At 39.0% G+C, this 14,348-nt stretch overlaps 1 long non-coding RNA gene across 49 annotated transcripts in view; it reads left to right on the plus strand.

The window, feature by feature from the left end:
• LOC103350790 (uncharacterized) overlaps window positions 1–14,348 on the plus strand; it is a 772,648-nt gene that overhangs the window by 416,996 nt on the left and 341,304 nt on the right. For 5 of the 49 annotated variants that reach the window (XR_011378410.1, XR_011378411.1, XR_011378417.1 and 2 more), the window contains one exon: window positions 8,763–8,824. The exons of the other annotated variants lie outside the window; for them this stretch is intronic. This is a non-coding gene — a long non-coding RNA (uncharacterized lncRNA). The remainder of the gene's footprint in view (window positions 1–8,762; window positions 8,825–14,348) is intronic. 49 annotated transcript variants of the gene reach the window in all.

The raw sequence follows: 14,348 nt of genomic DNA on the forward strand, positions 1-14,348 counted from the left end.
TTTACTCAGCCACAGAATCTGTTCTATGAAAGAAACACAACCAGAGATAATTCTCTGAAGGAATAAACGTATGAAACTCCAGGTATCTTCCGGTTCTGAAGGTCTACAAATTGTTTTATTAATGAAAATTGAATAAGTAGCTTATAGTATTATAAAGACTGATTTGTTAGGAAATGCTTATATGGATTTTCATAAAAAGAGTCTATATTTAATGGAACATGTTCAAGTATAGCATAGAATAACCCAAATCATATTGCATCCTGACATTTTTGAGATTGTCAGAATAATTTCTTATTCTGCTGAGGGATGTGCCCTTAGCCTAGCTTCAGGCCACCACATGTTCCCTTTTCCCTTGACCTGTCATAAAATCCTCTCTTCTTTTTCTTTCTGCTATTCAAATTTGAGGAAACTGAAGGGCTTCAATCAATTGCACATTGTAAAATAGTGTTGCCCTAGAGCAAGTCACAGTTCCCTGTTATGATTTTTGCCATTAGTGGCTGAAAAAAAGAATCTTTTAATGTGTGCATGTGCTGGATATTTGAACCATTTGTGGAAGCCAATAAAAGTTATTCTTCCCCCTCCTCTAACTTACGCAAATGATTGACAACCACCACAGGGAGGGAGGGAGGGAAGGAGGGAAGGAAGGAAGAAAGGTAGAAAGGAGGGAGGGAGGGGAACAAAGTAGAAAGGGAGAAGGAAGGAATAGAACTTTCATTTTAGCAACTAATCCTTCAGGACTTTACAACTGTGAGGTTTTACAGAGTAGAACTGGAATTTTTGGTATCAGATCTCAGTTCTGCCACTTAAATTGTTGCCAATGGGAAGAACATTTTGAGGCTTAGAAAAGCAATGTAAAATTAATGTATAATTTGTTTTCTTATGAACTATGTGCCTTTGGAAAATAAAAAACCCTATGATGTTACCTTTAAAATGGAGAGAATTAATACAAAAAAGAAAGCCTTTTGCTATAGATTTATGGAATCATACTAACCAGATAATCATTGTGGGGGGGCTCCAATAGAAAAGGAAACAAAGTTGCTAAGCCTTCCCTCGACAAGGCCACTAAGCCTTTGCTCGAGTTTGCCGCACTTCCGCATCCCAGTGACTCAGCATTTCCAGCAATCCAAGATGGCCCCCGGGGGAGGTACCTAGCCTGACAGGAGACTTCCGTATTCATGGACAGTGTGTGTCCTCGGCTGTGATAGGCCCTTGAGGGCGTGCCCGGCTCGTGTCCTGCCTTATAAGTCTTTCTGCTGGTTGGCTCGGTTCCCTTGTGCCCTGGACAGCCCCCTTTCTGTGTCTATAAAAGCTCTTCCCCTCCCAATAAAGTCGAGAACCCGGCTGCACGCAGGGCGTTGACTGATCTCCCGGCTCTGGTGTGGTTCCTTTGCCACCGACACTCATCATCCCACTCGGCCCCTGAGCTCCCCAGGCTGGCCCTGAGTTGCAAACTTAAAATGCAAAATTTGCTTTATGAGACAAAACCCATGTTTTCAGCAGCATTTGGATATTTGTTTTATCATGATTTCCTAGGACAAAAATCTGATGTCTGATCAGCTGGAGGTATTGATGTTAATGTCCATGCTTTAGCTGATGGATTTAACTAACTTGAGCTGTCTGGAAGGAGAGGAGTGCTTGTCCAGTTATCCGTTTCCTATACAGGGGAGGTCTCAAGTACCAAAAATGTCATTTCTTGGAGAGTGTGTTTCCAAGGAAACACATCCCAATCATTAAATAAAACATTAAACAGGCTTCAGACAAAACAGAGTGTCCCTAGGCCACAGGAAAGAGAAACTATGACAAACAGAGTTTATCCTTAAAAACAATGTTTTCAGGAGTCTAATTTTCTGTTAATTTCTGATCTTATCAATATTTGTAAAGCTGCTATTTATATTTTATCATATCACACGTGTGATCCTGAATATGCAGCATTTGGACAGGTAACCTCATATATAGATTGTCGGCAATAAAGAAAACATATAAAGGATCTGAGACTGGCTGGGCCCTTTTTCTGTCTGTGGCCTACAAAATACATAGCATAGGTATGTACTGTGGCTTTGCTTCTCTGAATTTAACATTCATGAAAATTCTCTTGAATTAAGAGAGAATTTAGATTAATGAATTAAATAACACCATTATGTATATGAATAATACAAGTATTAGTTATAATTTATTTAATTTATTGAGTTATATTTATTTAATTTATTGAGTTATAATTATTTTCCAGGCAGTACTTTTCATGTTGGACCTTGTATCTTGCTTAATTGTTATTGCATCTTTATGGAGCTCATGCCATGATTATACATATTTTATTGCTAAGGAAATTTAAGGTTTTAGAGAACTAAGACATGTCCCAGGCCAATGCTATTCCTGTCTCTGTGGAGCTTATCTCTGCCTGTGAATTAAATTTGTAGGCCTTATTACAGTTATTGCCCTGCCTTCTTCCTCAAGTGTGCTTAAAATCTACAAAGGTTTTTTTTTAGTGTCTTGGAGCAGCACTACATGGCAACACAAGGCATTTGGAGATGATCCAATGTGAGTTTTATGAACTATTCAGTGTCTTCCTAGTTGAGAATTCTATCTATGAAATGGGAAAAAAGAGGATAAAACAATTCTGTAAAATTTGGAGCAGTAGATCTGTCATTTATAGGCATTTTTATATTATAAAAGAAAGAAGTAACCAGGCTAGTTTACACATGTATACATATAGAAATATACAAACATTTTCAATCTTTTCTTTTTTATGTATTAACTATCTCTGTATGGTTTTAAGTGTTCTCTTTATAAATGCATATTGAAACAGGATTCTCATCCCTGGAAGCTTTTAGGATATCTGTACCACAAGGTTCTAAAACCTCAAGGCAGTACCCCTTGAGGGCAATTGTTTCTCGTTATTGTGGTGATAACTAATCTGGTTGTTGTAGGTCTTTCAGTGTAGAGTTTTATTTTATTTCAAAAAATAATTTATCTTGTTCTCTGTACCCTTTGTTCTGATACTTCTGTTGGTCAGCAATTGAACATCCTAAAATAAATGCTGGCCAGTTTTTCTTTCATTATCTTATTTTTTAAAAGAATTATTTACTTATCTATAAATCAGAATTGTAGAAAGAGGGAGAAAGAGACAGAGAGCTCTTCCAGCTGCTGGCTCACACACCAAATGGCTGCAATGGCTGGGCTGGCCTAGACCAAAGCCAGGGGCCAGGAGCTTCTCCCAGGTCCCCCTTGTGGGTGCAAAGAACCAAAGTACTTAGCCATCTTCTGCCGCTTCCTTAGGCACATTAGCAGGGAGCTGGATTGGAAGTGGAGCAGCTGGGACTTGAACTGGCACCCATATGGGATGGAATTAGTTCTTTAAAGGTTTGGTAGAATTCAGCAGTGAAGCCTTCGGTCCTTGGTTTTTGTTTGTTGGGAGAGTCTTATTGATTCAGTCTCTATCTTAGTTATCAGTCTGTTTAGGTTTCCTATGTTTTCATGATTTAATTTTGATAGATTGTGTATATCAAGAAATCTATCAATTTCTTTTAGATTTTCTAACTTATTGGCATATAGCTATTTACAGTGATTTTTATGTATTTTTATTTCTGTGGTATCTGTTGCAACATCTTTTCATCTCTGATTTTATTAATTTGAATCTTTCTCTTTCCCCTTTTTTGGGCTAGTTGAACCAATGGTGTATAAACTTTATTTTTTCAAAAAACCTGCTCCTCATTTCACTTATCTTTTGTATTTTTTGGCTCTATTTTTAAAATCTCTTCTCTAATTTTAATTATTTCTTTACTCCTACTAATTTTTGGTTTGGTTACTGGTTATTTTTCTAGGTCCTGGAGATGCAATGTAAGATCATTGATTTGATACTTTTCCAATTTCTTGATGGAAACGCTAATTGCTAAGGACTTCCCTCTTAAGAATGCCTTTGCTGTGTCCCATAAAGTTTGATCTGTTGGTTGTCATCTTCATTCATTTCCAGGAATTATTTGATTTCCCTTTTGGTTTTTTCTATGACCCACTGGTCATTCAGGAGCATGTGGTACAGTCTCCATGCGGTTGCCTATTTTCTGAAGATTCTTAAGTTATTAATTTCCAGTTTTATTTCATTGTTGTTAGAAAAGGTACATGGTATGATTTCAGTTTTTTTGAAGTTGAGACTTACTTTATGGCCTAGCATATAGTCTTTCCTAGAGAAAGTTCCACGCATTGATGAAAAGATGTATGTTCTGTAGCTTTGGGATGAAATGTTCTGTAGGTATCAGTTAGGTCCACTTGGCTCATAGTACAGAATAGCTCTATTGATTCTTTGCCGATTTCTTTGTAGGTCTGAGGGTCGTGGGTATGTGCACAGAGCCCCCGCCTACTGGATCCTGACTAACTTCTCAATGGTGGTGGGAGGGCACGAGCTTTCTATAGGCGGAGCTTCCCCTTGCCTTACCACTTATGTGGTGGGTGAAGGTATTCTGAATTGTTGAGTCCCTGGCTGTTCTGGTGGAGGGTGAAGTGACCCCTGGCTATTGTGGGGCACATGAACAGGAGGCGAGGGCAGCTGCCACCTGCTTGTGTCCAAAAATAGAAAAATAAAAAAAACCACAAAGGAGCAGAATGGCTTCTTCTGCCAGTTCCTGCAGGGTGGGAGAAGGAGAAGGGAGGTGTAACACCTCCCTATTTATTCATTTACTTTTTCCCCACGTAGCACTTCAGAAGCAGTTTGCCAAGCAGTCCCTCCCACTCCTGTCTACATCTCTGTCACCTGTTCTGCTGGGGCAGGCACTCTTCTCTCCAGGTCGGAGCCTCTGTTTTTTTTTTTTTTTTTTTTTTCCTTACTCACTCTTTTGGCATGGACCTGGACTGTTCCCATTGGATTTCCTCACTGTGAATTCACCAGGGCTTTATCTCAGGCATGTAGTTTCAACCCTTTTGAAATATTAATATTGCCTGGTGTGATTTGGACCATCCTGTCGCTATTCCACCATCTTGGAACACCTTCCTATTCTTTCATAATGATGACTATTGTTCTCTGTTTCTGTATGTAATACATCCTTAAGTATCATTTGTAAGGCTGGACAGTGGTGACAAACCTTTTCAATTTCTGTTTGTTTTGGAAGATCTTTATTTCTTTATTTTTTTCCTGTACTTGATTGTCCCTATCTTTCTCCAAATTAGGGACGTTTTCTGCTATTATTTCATGGGCTAGGCCTTCTAATATATTCTTTCCACACCTTCAGAAACTCCTAAGATATGTGTGTTTGGTCATATTCCAAGAGTCTTGAGTCTATTTTTTCTGTTAATTTTTAAAAATGGTAACCTTTTCCTTTTTCATAGAATATCTTTCTCTGTTTCTTTGAGAGTATTAATTATACAAATGCATTTTTAAGTTGATTCCTCTTTCTTACATTAAATTTGTTACTTTGCATTAGTTTATTTTTTGCATTTCTAACACTTATGCTGAAATGGTTGGTAGTTCTTGACTGTTCATATTTCATATTGAAATCCTACACATTGGAGGTTGGTGTTTGGACAAATTTTGTTGACTGCTGGTCTTGATCAGGCAGCGCTTAGCTGTTTTGTTGGAGATATTCAGTTTTCATCCTCTTTATATCCTCTCTTTAGTGCTAGAATATTTCTCCAAGGAGACATCTTTGGTATAATCTGGCTACCAAATATCTGGGTTGTTTAGGAGAAATCAGAATTTGTTAGGTATGAGGAGTCCTCTGTTTTGTTATTAAACTGTGGCCCTATTCTTTGCTGTTTGTGACAGCTTCATAACTTTTTTCAATTTCTCTAAATATTGTAGCAAAGTGGAGTCTTGTATATGGTTAGGGTTGGGGAGGAAATCAGGAGTCGAACTGCTCCCTTAAACTGACTTTCAGATACTCCCATTTTTTGTCTTACTCCGATTCTCACATTCTGAAATAGCTGGTGCTCCAATTCCTGAGTCTCTTTTTGGATTCTTTTGCATAAAGTGGTAGATTCTGGTTGGCATGCGGTCCCGTGAGGTTTCAGTTTTCTCTTTTTAGGATTTAGGTTTCTCTTGTTTTAATAATTAATTACCTGTCATCCACCTGGTTTTCATCTTTCAAAAACTTGTTGACATCTTTTGGCTATTGTATACCTGCTGTTACTTCTGAGTCTTCATAGAGTTTGTTTCTCTCTCTCTCACTCTCTCATTCTCTTTTTCTCTGCTCCCCTTTTTACTCTCCCTCCCTCCCTCCTTCTCCCCTTCCTCCCTCCCTCCCTCCCTCCCTCCCTCCCTCCCTCCCTTCCTTCCTTCCTTCCTTCCTTCCTTCCTTCCTTCCTTCCTTTTCACCCTCCCTTCCTTCCTCTCTCACTCCTTCCTCTTCCTCTCCCTTTCTTCTTTCCTGGCATCTTAGAAGAAGCACAATGATGTATGCACTTAACATACAGTATTTATTACCATTCTTCTTCAGTGTGTGTCTGGGAAACCTCATAGGAGTTCAGTTCCATTAGAATATGTAGTGTTAATGACAAAGTGTTGACACATATAATTAATTTGGCCTTGCACTTACCATTTTGACTATGTTATGAAAGGAAAAAAGTATCCATTTATATTATGAAAGTAAACAAGCATTTTAATGAAAAAATTACAAAGGTTAGTTTGTCTCCAATTGGAAAGACTGAACCTTTATAATAAATTACTTGGAATTTTGGAAGAGGCTTGACTGCTGAAAATGAATTTCACTAGACTGGATACAGAATTTGTACTGATATTTTCAAGTTGTTCATATTCTTGAATGTAGACTATAAAATGAGTCTCAGTAGAGGTGTGAGGTTAACAAATTTGAGCCACCTAGTTTGTTTGAAAAATGTCTATTGAGTAAAAATAATATTGGATAGCTACAATGAAAGCTGGTTAAGTTGTCATTGTCTTTTTTTTTTTTAAGATGTATTTATTTATTTGAAAGAGTTACACAGAGAGAGAAGGAGAAGAAGAGAGAGAGAGAGAGTGTGTGTGTGTGTGAGAGAGAGAGAGAGAGAGGTCTTCCAACCGCTGGTTCACTCCCCAGTTGGCCGCAATGGATGGACCTATGCCATTCTGAAGCCAGGAGCCAAGAACCTTTTCTGGGTCTCCCATGTGGGTACAGGGGCCTAAGAACTTGGGCCATCTTCTACTGCTTCCCCAGGCCATAGCAGAGAGCTGGATAGGAAGTAGAGCAGCCAGGACTTGAACCAGTGCCCATATGGGAATGCCAGCACTGCAGATGGTGGCTTTACCTGCTGTGCCACAACACTGGCCCCTGTCATTGTCTTATATCCTAAACTTGGAAGAATTCTGTAGTAAGGAATTCCACATCACCACTTGAGTTTACAAAAGTGGCCTTACTGAAAATATAAATAAGAGCATGCAGTATTTGGGGAGGCTCTGTGGCACCAGACTGTGGCACAGTACTCAGTTGAGGAAGACTGTTTATACGGAGTGTGCACTCAATAAAGATGAGTGAAGCCTAGAGCAGACGATGGCACTGGTGACTGTAGGCATGCTTGTCTAACTTGCCTTGTCATGGGCTCCATTGGGTCTCAATTAATCTTCCAGACTCTTTTACCTAGAGGAGAATACTGAGTACAGGGCCAAGCATAGCATGAAGTGTGACAAAATGAGAAAAATGCACAGGCTCATTAGGGCTTTATTAAGGGAGAATAGGCCAACGAAAGGGGATTATCTTACCATGCTCTGCTCATCTTGAGTCCATGAGGAGGAGCGAGAGAGCTTCCGTTCTTCCTAGCTTTTTATGAGCTTTAGAAAAGTGGAAGTGTTTATGTGGTACCACCCCCACATCTGGGGTAGGTGAAATACTTCCTGGGGAGGGGTCTCCTGATTGACAGCTAGGTGAACATGGGAACACAGATCAAAGGAGGTATGGCTTACAGCTCATGAACTTAAAATTATTTATCTAAGCTGTCCCACATCACCTCCATCTTAGAAAACACTGTGTACCAGTTCTGTTGTGTTTCTGGGTTGAGAAATGATTCAAAAGAGTGGATGTGCAGGATTGAAAATACTGTCCCTAATCTTTGAAACTGATCATTTATGTGGCTGTTCTCTTCCTATGTCAGGTGAGAACTGGCCATGTGGACTTCCCCATGTTTTCCAAGAAACGAAGAAGCTATATTAACTTAGGATTCTTTTAAAGGCTGTCTGCATGTGGGGTTTCTATTTTGATTGGAGAGGACAATATAGGAATAAATAAAGAAGGCTTTATTCTTTAAAATTTGTTATAATGGTAAATGGAGTTGCCACCATCAAAGTCTTGAAAGACGTCTCTAAATGAATTGATTTGTTGATGCCACAGGCATATATTAAAATTACATTCCATTCTTAAGATCTGGCCTCCTACAACAGATAAGATTGAAGAAAATTTATAATAAGAATTATCAAAAGGATATCAGTATACTGTCATTTCATCAATATAGTAGTCTTGTTATCATACATTCTAAGTAGGGTATTTTAATGAGATTCTGTTGTATATCCTACTGTGGACTTAGTAGAGTGTTTTTTAATATTAAACAGTATACAAATATTATTTTACATTTTCTCTATCCATTAGACTTCAGATAACACATGCGTAAATAACAAAAATCTTCATATGGTAGTATCTAAGGCTAAGAGAAATTAAATAATTATTTTGTGGTTATAAGTAACTCATCCTAATTTAATAGGTCTTATCTGCTTCAAAGGCACAATATATGGTTTTTAAAAACAAAAAGCTCTTTAAGATTTAATTTGATCGCAACAAAATTTTATTTCATTTCAGGGCTACTAAAAAATCACAGTCTGTGCTAACAAAGCTAAAAATAGAAAAGACAAGAATTTCAGGTAGGAAACATTTGAAACACATATTACTTGTTATACACATTTAAATTTTTTATGCCTCAGGAAAATTTTCTCTGAAAAGTGCTGATTTTACAGCTAAATACATGAAGCATATTTGCTCGATCTTTCTGTATTGATCCTAACTTGGTGCAGCTAATTTGTGATTTCTGTGGCAATCATTATATCAGCCTGAATTTGGGATCACTTTTCATTAGCTTGCATCATGTTCACCTTTTTGATAGGATCAAACCAGCACATTCGGATGGAAAGGGTGCTCAAGGCTGTGCAGTCATTAGCAACATCATTCAGTGCGGGGATGAATGTCCTCCATATGGTTTCAGGGAATCTCAAGCCAAAGCCTTTGTTGAAAGTGCTATTGTTTATTTTTCTCTGGGGCACAAAATCAATGTGCTTTTTCTCTATTTCAGAACTGCTACGTTAAAATGTCATGACATATGTGTTTAAAATGTAAAATCCATAAAAAGGAAAAAATCCACTTAATATTGATGGTATTTTACTTTTACCCTTTCTTCATGGCACAAAATGTTGTCCTTTCTCTCTTATTCATGACCGAGTCTATGTGTCATTTATTTACTGATGTGTATGGAGCCTGCCCTCCTTTCTATTGCAGTGGGGTGGGTGTCGGGTGACCTGTAAGTAGAAAGTCTTGTTTCTAGGTTCCATAACTTCGTTTTTCTTTCCCTACCTTCTGTGCAAAACTGCTCTATTTTATGATATGTCATTGCTTTTTAGGTATCCAGATGCTTGCAGATATCTGTGTAAAAGGATATTAGAGTCTATATACCATTGCCATAATAAATTTATATATAAAATGTAGAAGGGTTTATGGAGGCTTGTGAAAAACAAGCCCTTTTACCTATAGTTAATTTGAAAGTGTCTTCAGGGACACACCTAAGTTTATTTTAACCACCATGTTATAGATTCCATATTTAGAGTGCAATAATTTGCTTTTGATGAAAACAATCCTCCAGAATAAAAGAATCAGCTACTGATGAATCATCACCTGTTTTTAAAAGGATCTGATGTAGTGATACTGATTGTGGTTTTTGCTTAAATGTTTATTTTAAAATTTATTGTCGTGTATTTGAAAGGTAGTGTAAGAGCCAGGGGAAGGCGAAGAGAGAGATTGAGTGATTTCCATCTTCTGTTTCACTTCCCAAGTTCCTGCGACAGCCAGGACTGGCTAAGCCAAATCTGGGAACCCATAATGGTCTCCCACATGGGTAACAGGGACCCAAGCATTTGGGCCTTCCAGATGCATTCCTAGGGAGCTAGATCAGAAGCAGACTAGCCGAGACCTGAACTGGCACTCGCGTACGAGATACTGGCATCTCAAGCAGCAGCAGCTTAATCTTCTGAGCCATAATACTGACATTGTTAACAGCAAGATAATAAAATTCCATCTGACTCAAATAGATACAAAATATTTAAGTACCCAAGCCAATAGGAGTGTGTGGGGAGCAGCCCGGACTGGACTGAGTTACGGGAATTAAGACTTATTCTATGCATCTGCTCTCCCACAATATGGCGCTGGGAGAGAAGTAAACAGCTTCTGCACAGCTGCCTCCAGTTCAACCAATAAACTGTGGGGCTTGCTCCTGATTGGAGGAGAGCAGCGTGCTCGGCGTGTGGGCAGCCGAGTTGGGATTGGCAGAGGAGGACTATAAAGGAGGAGAGAGACGGCATGCACCAGGAACATCTAAGGGGAACATCTGAGGGAACCCGTGCAGCCCCCGAGAAGAGCCAGCCGGCGGTGTGCCGCTCCCCTGCGGAAGTGGGGAATGTGGCCAGGGGGAACTGCCCTTCCACGGAGGTGGAAGGGACAGTAGCCAACCCGGGAAGAACCAGCAGCAAACCCGGGGAGGGCCGAGCAGACAGAAAGAACAGCGCAGGGTCCTGTGTCGTTCCTCCACGAAGAGGGGGAGCGACAGAGTGTTTATGTTTCTTTTTCAACTGGTGCCAGTCAAATGAAATGAGGGAAGGAAGTATTTACACTTAGTCATAATAAGCATGACACAGAAAGGCTCATAGGTAACCCATAGGTAACCCATAGCTGACATGTCTTTGATATATTATCTATATTCCTTTAGGTTTGGTGAGGGCAGAGCTTTTAGCTTAATTTTCTTTGCTTTAGCTCTTTCATTTAAAAACACACAATGACTTAAGGCGATGATGACATTAACTGTCTGGGTTGGAACAAGTCTGAGTTCCTGAGGTAAGTTCTAGATAACAAAGCTCCCCAGACCTTGAAGTCATTCTTCAGATTTTCAAAAGTAGTCACAGACAATTGGTAGATTTTTGGCTGAAAATGTATCTAGTTTGAATAGAAATGTCTGTTTATGAACACTTTGATTTTTATGCCAAGCTTCTCTTATTACATCATATTGTACAGATTTGTGCCTGTATTTATACACATAGTTCACTGTTTGAGGCATCAGAGGAATGCTTTGTTGCCATGGTGAGTTAAACGAATTTTCTCAGGGCTTTGGGATACAAAGTAGTACCAGATTAAGTGTTTCTGAGGTTGGCCTTGGCAGTGGTGTCAACTGTCACAATTTTGTCCAAGAGTTCTAGCTGACCAGCAATGACTTTTGCCAGTGAGATTGTCTGGACTTTCTGTTTCCTCAGTTCAGGTCAGTGAGACAGAAGCACTTTGTATACTGTATCACCCATTCACTTATTTGTTGGGACACCCTAGAGTTGAGTGTGAAAGGTCCCATTTTGGGTTCAGCATTGTGCCGTAGCACCATATGGACGCTGGTTCAAGTCCTGGCTGTTCCACTTCTGATCATGCTCTCTGCTAGTGTGCTTGGGAATTCAGTAGAGGCTGACCTGTGTGGTTGGGTCCTTGTACCCACTTGGGAGACCTGGAGGAAGTTCCTGGCTCCAAGGCAGGCCCTGGCAGTTGCAACCATTTGCAGAGTGAACCAGATGATGGAAGACCTTTTCTGTCTCTTCCTCTTTCTATAACTCTTCCTTTCAAATTAATAAATGAACCTTTAAAAAAAAGTTCCATTTTGTTTTCAGACAAGTAAGTCCCTTATAATTATTAAACACCTGTGTAACATACCTGATGGATTGAACAATAGATAAAGTTTAAGGGTTACTGTGGTATAGAGCAAAACAGTCATTTGAACTGAAGTCAGTGGCAGACTGCTACCAGCTGGTAAAGGGGAGAAATGAGTTTTAAGATGAGCTCACCATGGAAAGCTCAATAGTTATTCCAGTGCAGGTTAAAAATACAGAGAAGATTAAAAAAAATCTGTGGGTGAGGGTGGGTTTCTCTAGGCACTGAAATACGAAATAGAATTGTATAGGAAATGGAATAGGGGGTAGAAGGAAAGGAATAGATACAAGCTAGCCTTTACAGAGTGCAGGCACACAATAAGGGAGGCAAGCAAGCGAAATGAAACAATGTAGCTAGGGACTCAGGAAATAAGAAAAGTTTCTATAAATACATCAAGAGAAAGAACAAAATGGGGAGAAAAACACTGTAAGGTGAAAATGTTGAACAGAGAGAGTTAAGAAATGACCATAGCCCATCACGTCTTTTATTATTCTCAGTTGTTGGTAAAATCTGGAGAAAGAAAGAATAAAAAAGGAAAGAGTATTTTTTAAAAATGTTTTCTAAACGTGTATGGAAATGGAGGAAGCTATTAATGACAATAACTGCCCGAGCTATTGTTGCCCGAAAATAGCACCTGTGAAATAAAATTTTATGATGCACTCCTGCAGGTTAAACTAAATGCTTCTGATCGTTTAGAAAGAGTAGCGTAGAGTGCTATAATTCCTAAAAGCTTCCAGTGGCAAAAATAGTATTTAAGAAGAGAAAAATAATACAGTTTCGGCTATGTCTCCTTTCCAGGAATAAATTGAATGAAGTTAGACAGTGTGTGTGTGTGTGTGTGTGTGATTATTGTAAATTTTTATCCTTAAATTTATGATGCAATTGGAACCATCAATGGAGGATATTTTAAATCACAATTATGATTTTATTTTTTGTTTTACTTTACCCCAAGATTTATTGGGAATTTGTAGGTTTCATGTGTTGTTGTAAGAAGGGATGTCACAATTTATTTTGGGAATGTTGCTGCTTTAGGGAGAATATTTATAACTTCAAATAATGTTGAAGAGTATACAGCTGGAAATGCGTTTCAGTTTAAATACAAAGAAAACATAATCTATGGCATTGTGATCCAGTATTAAATTTGAGCTTCATGAATTTTCCTTTTTGTACCATATTGCTTCTGCATGTCTTCAGTTACTTTGATGCTTACAACCTGAAGAATTTCCAGCATATGGGGCCTCTATGCTTATTCCAGTCCACCCAAAGTCTTGTCTCACTTTCTGTCCATCATGTCTGCTCTCGAGTTCATGCCTTCCCTTTAAGGTCAGCTTTCTCTCCCTGTGTTATGTTGTTAAACCAAGAGAATGTAGGGCAGGTATTCCTAAGGCTTTAAAGATAGCTCCTTGTGAGGATATGCTGTCAGTTCTTAACACTAGAGGAGCTAATTGGTAATGGTACATTAATACGCTGAATCTGTAGGTACTTGTGCACTCTAGAGATGCCTGTCTCATTACTTGAAACAGAAAGAGACATGGCCGACATAGATGGGGTTAATAATTATATCAGAAGTAAATCTAGTAGCAACACAGGTAGCTTCAAACCAGATAATTTAGAAATAGCTAGGATAATTACTAATTAGGTCGACTGACAGAGGAATTTGAATTATTCATGAAAACCTGAAAGCAGAGGATAATTCATTCCTGAATACCTCTAAAACTAATTGGAAAGTTGTTTATTATATTTTTCACTAGGTGATGTGCTGATATTAATTTCATGCTTTATTTTTGACAATTTTATTTTAGAAATATCTTCAAGTGATAAATAGGAATGATTAAGAGTGATCTTACTGCCTTAAAATTATCTCAAAATTCAAAATAAAAGCCTACTTCTAGTTGATTATTAAGATCAAAGGTATGGCCGTTGCCGCGGCTCACTAGGCTAATCCTCCGCCTAGCGGCGCCAGCACACCGGGTTCTAATCCCGGTCGGGGCGCCAGATTCTGTCCCGGTTGCCCCTCTTTCAGGCCAGCTCTCTGCTGTGGCCAGGGAGTACAGCAGAGGATGGCCCAAGTCCTTGGGCCCTGCACCCCATGGGAGACCAGGAGAAGCACCTGGCTTCTGCCTTCGGATCAGCACGGTGCGCCGGCCGCAGTGGCCATTGGAGGGTGAACCAATGGCAAAAGGAAGACCTTTCTCTCTGTCTCTCTCTCACTTTCCACTCTGCCTGTCAAAAAAAATATAAAAAAAAAATGATCAAAGTTATGACCTCTGTCAAAATATTAGGGAGACTCCTTTTGCAAGTGTGTTGGAAATGTTTCCTCTAATTTTATAATACTGATTTTTTTACTGTTTAGAACATTACTATCAGTGTGTTTGATATTAAATATTTACAGTACTTCTGAGACTCATTTTTGCATGGACAGTTAGTATTAGAACAAGG

This window comes from Oryctolagus cuniculus, chromosome 8 (genome assembly GCF_964237555.1).
Source record: "Oryctolagus cuniculus chromosome 8, mOryCun1.1, whole genome shotgun sequence".
NCBI lineage: Eukaryota > Metazoa > Chordata > Mammalia > Lagomorpha > Leporidae > Oryctolagus > Oryctolagus cuniculus.